Below are 11374 nucleotides of genomic sequence, written 5' to 3' on the forward strand. Positions count from 1 at the left end.
TCAAGGCTGGGAAGCAGAGGGGTTGCCATGGGGGGGAGGGAGCGGGGGAGCACCCTTTCTGACTCGAGTCATTTTCTCTGCGTGTGTCCTTGGAGGTGTTTTTTTATTGGTATTATTATTATTGGTAAGACCTGTCGCAGCGGAGTTGGGCCCTAATAAGCGGGCAGGGAGCTGACTCCTCCATCCGTCCAGCCAGGACGGGCTTTCCTACCCCCCTATCCCCGCCCCCCCCCAACCCGGTTTCTCAGCGGGTGTCCATCATCTCTCTCTGCAAATGGGCTGAGAGCTGTTGGCCGCCTCAGGAAGAATTGGGGACCCAGAACAACCCTTAGCTGCAAAATGCTAAGCCCCCAGGCTTTTAGTGGAGAGTGGTTTCACTAGGGACGCCTCCAAGAAGGAAGGGGGTATAGGTGGTTCCCGAAACCTCCCCACCTCTACCCAGGGACGTGGACCCCAGAGATTTGCTGCTCCCCACATTAAAATGTTCATCTTGCTTTAACAGCTCAAATAACCATTGCTACGCTCCCATGAAAACATTTAACACTGAATGAAATGCACACCCCATTTCCCGGGCCTGTCTCTGAACAGTTGATGGTAAACGAAGTCACAAATGTTCATACTCACCCTATGCGACAAGCTGGTGAGGATACTGTGCCACCTGCCTCCGGGACCTCTTTCTTCCTATACTCGGGCTTTCTCCTCTCACTTCCCTTTTAGCTTCCTTACTTTTTGGAACTGGTGTTTCAAGTCACTGAAACAGTAAATGCCAACTCTTTTTCCCCAGTCTTATGCATCCTTTTGAAAAATACACTTTGTTCTGCATATTCTCTCCAGTCAAGGACACTTTGTAATATAAAATTAACACCCTGTCCCCAGGTCCAACCAGGGTGTGATTAAGGGAAAATTTTCATTAAACTTCAACAAGAAACAGGGCTTTGGGATCAGGTGATTTCCCAAGTGTGGCAGGGGTGTCAGTGCATAGCTATGGCCACCAAGGCCTCCAGGGGTCAGTGACTGATCCCAATTTGCTCGGATGAGAGGTTCTTGTCCAGGACACTCATGCCTTTCTTACCTTTTATATTTATGTTTTGGCATGTAATGGTTCCCCTTTAGTTCTGGATACAGTTTCTTTAAAATATATCTTGAAGATCAGGATGGAAGGGCACCAAGCAGACTGAAGGCTGATATAAATGGGGGGTTGGGGTGGCGGTTGTGTATGAATGTGGGCAGAAGAGATCTGAAATGTCCGTAAGGAGAGCGCTGCCACCGGCACGGGTCTCTAGACTCTTCTCTCACAAGCTCTTCCTTGCTCAGATTTAGACTCAGTTACACCGGCCATGATTCCCTCTTCAGAATCCAAGTGCGCAATAAATGAAGCAATAAAACAGCGGGTTTGGCTGCCTTCCCTTCTAATATCGAAGCTCTAGCAGGGCTATGATTGATGCAGACCTTGGACTGAGGGCTTTAAACGTGAAGGAGTCCCAGTTGTAGAACCTGTGAAATCAAAACTCAGCAACTACCAAATGTAAAGGTAGTATAATTAGAGGGACTGAAAGAAAGGACACCTGCGCCTGATTACTTACAATTAGATGCTGCGCTCAGTGCTAGCGATATGCATATGTGTACGTAATGTAATCTTTCCCAGCAATCATGTCATGTTATTGTGCTTTATAGGTAGGAAAAGTGAGAGAGGTTGGCAGCGTGGTCAAAGTCAGAGAGAAAATAAAAAGTGAAGCCTACACTTGAACCCTAGGTAGGTCTATTTGACTCCAAAGAGCATGCTTTTCCCACTAAATCACACCGCTTCCTCAGTTAGCTGTTTTTCACATGCTCCTCCTCCTCTTCACCCCCATTTCACTGGGCACTCCCAACTTTGCTCTTTCCCATCCAGCCCCTATGGATTTCACATCCTGGGAAATCTTCCTGGAGCCTCCAGAGTTCTTCTCAGTGGATATTAGGTTGTGCTGCTGTAATGGAGCAACCCTACGTTGGCAGTAGGTTAAGAACACAAAACTTTCTTGCTCACTCAGGGTGCACAGCCCTTGAAGACAGGCAGTGTACTCTGCCCTCCGTGGCCACTGGATACTCAGGGTGACAGAGGCTTGTCATCTTATAGTGCATCCATCAGAAACTTGGCAGGAAAGAGAAAATCCAGAGAATTATGCATCAGCTTTTCCTCACCTAAGTGCTGAATAGCACGCATCGCCTCCACTCACATTCCACTGGACAGAACTATGAACACTATAAACACTAATAATATTGCCTTCTTAGCAAAGATGTGGGCTTAAGCCATTTAAGCATGAATGACTTTAGGCTACTACTGATCAGTTTTTTATATTGGATTCCAGATTTTGATCAAATGGGGTTTAATTTTGCTCCAATTGATGGAATCAGTTCTGCCTTCATTAGCTTTTAGTTGGTTACTACCAGCATTTGGCTAATTTCTTCTCTTTTGCTGCCAAAGCTGCTGCCATTTTGATCATATTACTACACTCCTTTTGATGTAAAATCTTACCTAGAGTCATGATGTAGAAAATACACAAAAGCAAGGCTACTCTGATTAAATGGGATAGCTTCTGTCTTTGCCAGCTGCCTCCCAGCACCTCCTGTCTTCCCTCCACACACATACACACGTGGTCCCTGAGACACCTCCATAGGCCCTAGGAACCCAGAACTCAATTTCTAAAATGTCAACTTATAAAGGAATAGCGATGTCCCTCATTCCTTATATTCTTGGTAGAGAGGATGATGCATTTTTTCCCTGTGTGCCAAATCGCAGGAGAGTCCTGCTCAATAAAATCGATACCATTTATTAATAATCAGAAATAGGGAAGACGGTATAGATGCCAAGTTAAAAGAATGACTGTCTCAAAGCAGACCTCTGAGCTAATAACAAGTAACAAATTCCTCTGAAATGTTGTGGTTTGAAAGCACTTCCATATACCCTCTCTCATTGGATCCTTGTGTAGGTGGCTTATAGTTCCATTTTTCTAGAATGAGGAAATTGGGGATGTGAGGTGGTAAGTGACCTACCAGGGGATGTCACATGGGGAGGGCCTGCTCTAAAGTTAAGCCAACTCACAGGAAAGCAGAGGTGACAAAGACAGAGAATATCCCCACTGAGGCTCTCATATCCATTGTCCTGAGCAAGCCCTGCCCGTGGACTTTCCAGTCAAGAGAGCCAATGATTTCCTTTCTTAATTGAGCTGGTTTGTGTCAGGGTTTACAAAGAGTCTCGAGTCACCCTTATGACAAGCACTAGAGGAGGGAGCAATGGGTCCCAGTTTCTGGAGGAACAACTGAACTTCTTACCAAGTGACCAAAACTGCTGTCAGACCACTAGGACCGCCAGGTCCTAAAAAATATTATGGGTGACTTGAGGACTGATGACATGTCCCCTTTTCCCTCCCACCTTGAACATCTAAAGTATCTAGTTCTTGCAGCCTCACTGGGTCCAGGGAACCCACCAGGATTTGTGCTCATCAGTAAGTGAGAGGGCCCATCCATTGCCCTCTATCCAGCATTTTGTATTCCTATTGCTTTCCCTTTGCTCCCTTCATTAAGGAGGTAAATCGCCATAACACATGTGTTTTTTTTAATTTGCATTTCTTTCATTACTGATAAGACTGAACACAGATGCTGAACATATGTTGATGAGGTGTTTTCACTTATTTCCTCCTTTGAGAGTTATATGTTGATGCTCAGTGCCCATTTATCTACTGGAAAATCATTACTTCATTATAGAAAAATTATGACAACTAAGAAAAACCCATCAATTCTATTAAAATTTAAATATCACAGTCAGTAAGGCTGTATCGTTTCAAAGCAATCCCACAAATACATTTAGATGAGTCAAGGCAATTTCCTAAAATTCAGACCTAAGCCTGATAGATTATTTATGTTGGAGTTTACCTGATATTGTCAATCTGAACAATTCACCTGCTCTTCGAATGCAACACATAATGCCAACCTCACTTCATGGTTTATATCCATGTAATTACAAAGACAGAAAGGAAAAACAAAAAGGCCAGTGACATTTACCAAAACTAATTTCTATGTTGGATCAGTATGGATTCAATCCCAGAGAACAGAATTTATTCAAGTCATTGAATCAGAAAAGGATTTATTGCAGGCTATTAGGTGACTCACATAACCACTGGGTAGGCTTAGTGAACGCGTGCTAGCCCCAGTCCCTAACGGTGAAATCAGAAAATTTGTACAAAAAGGAGTCTCTCAAGTTTGGCCCCATTTCTTTTCCCCTCTTGGTGTTGGTTTCACGTTTGGGACTGGGAGCTCCAGGGACAAACCCCAAAGCCGCATTGTAGAACTTGGCCACCAGCGAAGCTACTTCTCTTGCCTCAACCCAGAAGCCATCTGCTAATCGGGTGGCTGCTATCACAGCTGCAGACTCCAGGTCTAGTCATGGATGCTCTAATCTGTCGGAACAAAATGAGTATCTCAAGCCCTGCCTCTCTCTCCACTTAACTCAGCTGCAAATTCAGTTCTCCCACCAGTGCTTCTGTTTGGCAGAGCCTAACTCCCACCCAGAACCCAGGAGCCAGGGAGTCTGGGAAGTGAAGTATTTGCTTTCCAGACTGCAGTAGAGTGAAGAATTCCGAAAGGAGGTTGGAAGATGCACACAGTGAGTCCATCACAGTATTCACAAATGTTAAACTGTATCGAAGCTGAAAAATAAACGCAATTATGAGAAGGCCTCAAGTAATTCTGAATGTTTTTATGGAAAAGAAATAAACATTGGGAAATTGATTGTAGATTTAGATTATGAGAGGCAATAGGGCACTTAGGAGTGTGAGGAATATTCAACTTTGTGACATAAGCTCACTGCTAAGCATCAGTTATGACTTGGAATCTTTGAAATGTCTCTAGGGCTCTTTTTTCCTTTGTCCATTTAGCACCTCTTCCTCACGCATTCTGGTAGACACATAGTCACATGACCCAATCTCAGTCGGAGACCATAGCACCCCCTTTCTCTGGCTAGTGATCCGGCCAAGGATCGGCACGTGAGCAAAGCCAGGGCCGAGGCCTTGCCCAGGAGTAATCTGGCTGAAGCTGACAGGGAAGCCCCTTTTTAAATTTTTTTCCCTCTCATTGTGTTCCCTATACTGTAAGAATGTGGCCTTAGGCGAGTTTCCACTCGGAGGCAATGCCCAAGAAGTGAAACCAAGACCAAAGAGGAGAAGAAATGGGGCTGAGCTGGAGAGACTGTTGTACACATTTTCTAATGTTACCTTCAGGGACTGGGGCTGCTTCCTTTCTGCAGTTATTTCTTCAGTTTCTGAGCATCCGGCATCCTTCCAATAAGTACTCCCTTTTGGGCTAAAATCGCCGATTGAGTTGGGTATTAGTCACATGCAATTTCAAGAGTCCATGGCAAGTCACAGTCTCAATTTCATAACCTACTAAATCCACTCGCCGCTTGGAGGAAGGTGGTGTCCTTTGTGTTTCATGGGAAAATAGAGTTTTGTGTTTTTTGCTTCCCATACATTGTTTGCAGTTGACCTAAATTTCAGTGATGCCTAAGCCAGAACTACATGTCTAATCAACCAACTTAATTTAAGTAACATTGGTAGTGACCCTCAATTGCAGAGAAGCAGCCTCTCAGAATAATTGCACTTTTTAAAAAACTCACTGACCACAACAGTGTCTGCACCTTACAGCCACCCGCTGTGTAGTCCAGAGAGCCCCAGAAATGTCACTGTGAGGGGGAAGAGCCAAAGAAAAACTACTGTGAGACCAGGAAGGGAAGAGAATCTATGGTTCCAGAGGGCAGGCTTTGTGAGCGTGCGTGCGTGTGTGCGTGTGCGCGCGCGCGCGCGTGTGTGTGTGTGTGTGTGTGTGTGTGACAGAAAAGGAGAAAGAAGAATCACAAACTTTTCCTACCAATAACACTCAGGTGTGTTGTTTTCCACTTGCTTTTTTGTTTTTTTAAATATATTTTTATTGATTTCAGAAAGGAAGGGAGAGGGAGAGAGAGAGAAAAACATCAGTGATGAGAGAGAATCATTGATCGGCTGCCTCCTGCAGGCCCCCTACTGGGGATCAAGCCCACAACCCGGGCATGTGCTCTTGGGCTGAATCAAACCTGAGACCCTTCAGTCCGCAGGCCAGCGCTCTATCCACTGAGCCAAAACAGCTAGGGCTCCACTTGCTTTTAAGCTTCCTCAAAGCTCAGTTCTACTGTAAGTTTGAAATAAGTAAAACCTGCCCCAGGTTTGTCTTTTCAAACACTACAGGATCAAATCAGACAGGCATTAGAAATATGGCATACAAAATAAATCACCCTCAAGGAGGGGTTAATTAGGAGTGGGTCCTCATCAAGGACATGCACCCTTCCCAGCACTGTGTTCATTCAGCACAGTCTTCTAGTATTTTGTGAGAGATATTGTCACCTTCTAGGACATCACAAAGAATGGAGCATATGATAGACTTTAATCAGTCATGGATTTAATATTCTCAGTTTTTACTATTTGATAGTTTGTAATTTTGCTGAGGCATGAATTAGAATTGCATGAACTGATGGGACAAAAAGAGCCACTTGACCCTTGAGTGGGCCTGGCCAGTCATTCAGAATCCACACCCCCATCCAATTCATCATCACAGGCACAATTTCTGAAGTGATAAAATCGAAAAAGTAATAAAAAAAATTGAAGCTACATTTCTAGAATTTTATTAAGAATCTTGAGGGGTCACTTAAAGTTTTAACATTCATTTGACTGCATTTTATGGGAGAAAATATGTACTCAAGTGGTATTTGAAATTAGAGTCTTGGAAAATTCTTGCAGAAGTCTGCTGTAATTTAAACATCACTAGTTTTTCTTAAGCTGTTGAGAATAGTATAATTCATGAGTAAGGCCACAAAAGTTTTTAGAGTGAGTCCTATAAAACTGCTACTAATTCTGAAAATGAGATTTTCTTTTATTTGTCTTGAAAGAAAAAAAAAAGGAGTCATGTCCTTTGCAAAACTGCAAACAACAAATGCTGATTGATTAGTTGCCAAAATGGTCTTTTCTCATTCTTTATGCTGTTGGTTTTTGTATTTGATGTAGTTTATAACATCTTCTTTCTTGAAATCTCTCACCTCCCTTGGCTATAGAGATACCACTCTCATTAATAACCCCAAATTCACTTACAGTTGTCCTTGGTATCTTTGGGGTGCTCTGTGGATACCAAAATCCATGGATTCTCAAGTCCCTTAAATAAAATGGTGTAGTGATTGCATTTAACCTATATTTGCATAGAGGCTACAGCAAGAGTTGACTACATATCATTTCATTCGTGTGGATTCAGCACAGTGCTTGGCTCACAGAAAATTCATGTTTTGCTTTTTGGAACTTTCTGGGATTTTAAAAAATATTCCAATCTGTGTTTAGTTGAATCTGCGGATGTGAAACCCACCTAAACAGAGGGCTGACTGTGCTGGGATTTCTTTCTTCAATTCTAGATCTGTATAAACACTACTTAACTCTGGAACGTTCTCTTGGATTTTCTATAAACAGACTCCAAAAGAGACTGCCCTTGTTCCTCACAAACTCATAACCTCCTTCTGTCTTCCCTTTTTGATTCTTTTCTCTGGTGGCAGACCTAGAAGACAGGCAGGCCTGGCATTCAGTCCCATGGACCTAGGGGAAGTACAACGTGAAGAAAAGGGCAAGGGGCAGAGGGGTTCCTTCTCTATGACCAGGGACTGGCTGTCATGGCCTATAACTAGGTGAGTGCCAAAGTCAAAGCAAGTAAAATGAGCCTAACCTAGGAGCTCAGTGTAAACGAAGAGGAACTAACTTACCCATTTTCCCCCTGGCAGTTTCAGTTACCCACAGTTTAAAAATATTAAATGCAAAATTCCAGAAATAAATAATTCATAACTTTTAAGTGGAGTGCCATTCTGAGTAGTGTGAAGAAATCTTCTCCAGCCCTGCTCCAGCCCACCAGGGATGTGAATCTTCACTTTGTCCAGCATCTCCATGCTGTATCTCAACCTCACCAGGTCCTGTCAATATTACTTCCAAAGGAAGTGTATTTTGAATCTTTCTCTTCCTTTCCATTCCCATGGACTCCAATCATCTCTCCTGTGCTATTATAACATCCTCTTAACTAGTATTTTAACTTCTAATTTCCACTCCCCACTGGTTAGTCACTTAGTAGAGAGAGGGAGAAAGATGCATTCATATAACTTTTATTACAGAATACTCTTATAATTATTCCATTTTATTAGTAGTTATTATTGTTAATCACTTATTGTGCCAATTTATAAATTATACTTTATCATAGGTATGTATGTATAGGAAAAATAGTATATACTATTAGGTTTGTTACTATACATGGTTTCAGGCATCCACTGAGGGTCTTAGGGTGTACCCCCATTGGATAAGGGAGGACTACTGCAGTTTAACCCTTTGCGGTCATTTGTCTACTCTCAGCCACCAAAGCTTTTTTACCGTTCCGGTCGTATGTCTGCTCTCAGCCACCACAGCAAGGAACAGTACGAATCTTAACTCTATTCACTCATGTATCAGTTCATAATTTCTCTGAAAGCTCTTAAGTGTCTAAGCAACCTTGTCATGAACCAAAACATTGCCCCGATAAATCGGAGATATCGAAACTCAATATAAACAAACGCGGTCGTTCCACACTCGCCATGCAAAACACCGTGGCGAGTCAGTCGCCTTTTGAGATTGAAGAAATCGACAAGCTTCGGAGATACTTCGCAGAATTTCAAATAAAGCTTTACAAATTACGTTTAACTGTAATTAGGCATTCTCGCTTGTTAAGATATTTCAAAATAATACTCCAAAATGGCAAAAAGAAAGTTACCGAAAGAAGTGTACTGCGAATCTGAAAGTAACGATGAAGAGTTTTATTTTGGCACCTTGAATACCGACTCTGACGTAGAAAGTGATAACGTTTGCAGTGATTCTACTAGTAGTAACATAGTTCCAAAAAAGAATTAATAAATCTTGTTTATCCTTCATAATCTTGCATGTTATGTATCACTGCTCTTTCAATGGAAATTAATTCCGACCAGTACGACACCCATGTCCAAATTTACTATAACTGCAAAGTCTCAAGGTTAAGTACTCCTGCTTTTCAAATCTCTCCCGGTGCAGGTTTACTTGTGTGCCATCTTAGTTTAAAAGGGATTGGTGAGAGTTAGACTTTTCCAAGTGTGATTATGATCTTGCCTTCAACCTAGTTGCCCAAGCTACCTATTAACATGACATTATCATCTAGCTCCTTCATTCCTTCACCATTCAACCTCACCAGGTCCTGTCAATATTACTTCCAAAGGAAGTGTATCTTGAATCTTTCTCTTCCTTTCCATTCCCATGGACTATAATCATCCCTCCTGTGCTATCATAACATCCTCTTAACTAGCATTTTAAATTCCAATTTCTCCTCTTTCTTCAATCTGTTTTCCATACTATTGTCCGTCTAAACCACCATCCTAGGCAAGCATGGGGCCCAGAAATGTAAACCAGGAAGCCAGAATTTGGCCAGGGATTAAGACAGAGCAACTATGGCAAAGGTCGGGGAGGGGCATGTGGTGGGGGTGGGGGTGAGAGGAAGCAGAATTGAAAACATTGTCCAGGGAAAAGTGACCCAGAAACCTAGAAACAGTTCAAAGAAGGTATCATTACAACTAGGAGCAAGCAGAGACCCAAAAATTGGGTCTTAAGCAGAGAGGCCATTACTGGATTCAGCCAGATGAACATGTGGAGAAAGAGAGTGAATAGAAGGTAATATTTTTTTATATGGGACTTTAGATTGGTCTGTGGGTGGGACGAGACAGGTCCTCTTCAGAACACTGTATTAGTTTTCTGTGCTACATAACAAATTTAGCAGCTCGGAACAACCCATTTGTTGCCTCACAGTTTCTCTGGGTCTGGAGTCCAGGCACAGCTTAGCTGCCTCCACTGAGGGTCTCACAAGGCTGCCATCAAGGAGTCATCCAGGGCTGTGGTCTCATCTCAGGCTCGACTGGGGAAAATGCAATCCCAACCTATTCTCAGGGCTCTTCTCTCACTAAACACCCTCTCTCCTTCGCCAACATTGGGAAGTAGCCCACTTAAGGAGGGAAGCAGGACAGTGGCCACTGTGTGAGTCACTGCGTCCTTTCCCTGTTTCTCTCCCTTGCTAAACGAGACACCATGTGGTCTGTGTTCCTGTTCTCCACCCAAACCTGAGGAGTCTCATCTCTCACTTTCTTCTCTGCACTCCAGTCCCACTAGCCTTTTTGTTTATTTATTGCATGGTGTCCTTCCGGCTCCCCATGTTACTACATGTTATTCTACTGGCCTGAACTTTCTCTAGTCCCTGCTTCTCTTACTAGTAACTCATCCAACTGTCAGCCCAAATGGTCTTGCTTTTTTTCTCTGTGGGCAAGAGGAGTTATATAGTGTGTCCCAAAATTCACGCAAGATTTGAATTTTGCATGAGCATTAAAAACAACAACAACAACAAATAAAAGCCTAATTTTACTTGGTTTGTTGAATCAGATTCTAATATCTGTTGCCCTTTGATTTCAATCCCTTCAATTTGATAAGCATTACCAAGTACCAATTATGGCCCAGGAGCAGGGACAATGAAGACCAATGAAGACCACGGCTTTGCGTATGTGCCAGCAAAGCTGTGGAGGCCATTTACCCGATGTGCTATTCCATACATAACCCTATACGGTATACTTTATGAATCAATAAAAAATTTACAATTTTTAATTATAAACCTGTATTTTCTATCAAAATTACTTCTTGCGTGAATTTTGGGACATGCTATAGGTGCCAACCAAGTCTGACAGTGTGAAGAACCAAAGTAGCGCCCCTGTCTGATCCCTCTCTGATTTCCTGAGATTACCCCCTAACTCAAGCATGCCTTAGCTCTGTCATTGCTAGCAATGGGTTCCCACTTATTTTTTAAATATATTTTTATTGATTTAGAGAGAGAGGGAGGAAGAGAGAAAGAGAGAAGTATCAATGAAAGATATATCGGGAGAAAACTAAGATGGCGGCATAGGTAAATACCGGGAAATTGCTGCCTCCCACAACAACTTCAAAAATACAACGAAAAGACAAAACAGCATCATCCAGAACTACAGGAAGGCTGGCTGAGTGGAAATTCTACAACTAGAAGGAAAGAAAAGCATACTGAGAGCCAGAGGAGTGCGTAAGTAAAGTGCAGAGGTACGGGGGCTCACGCGCGCGGAAAAGGTCTGGCACCTGAGGATGCGGCTGTCTTTTTGAATCCGGAGGGCGTACCAAGCTCCCAAATGCTCTGAACTCCAGTTCTGGGAAGTCTCTGGGGACCAGGACTCATATGGGGAGACACTGGACTGTCTGGAATCAGGCAGAACTCTGAACTT

Source organism: Myotis davidii, unplaced genomic scaffold (assembly GCF_000327345.1).
Source record: "Myotis davidii unplaced genomic scaffold, ASM32734v1 scaffold44, whole genome shotgun sequence".
Taxonomy (NCBI): domain Eukaryota; kingdom Metazoa; phylum Chordata; class Mammalia; order Chiroptera; family Vespertilionidae; genus Myotis; species Myotis davidii.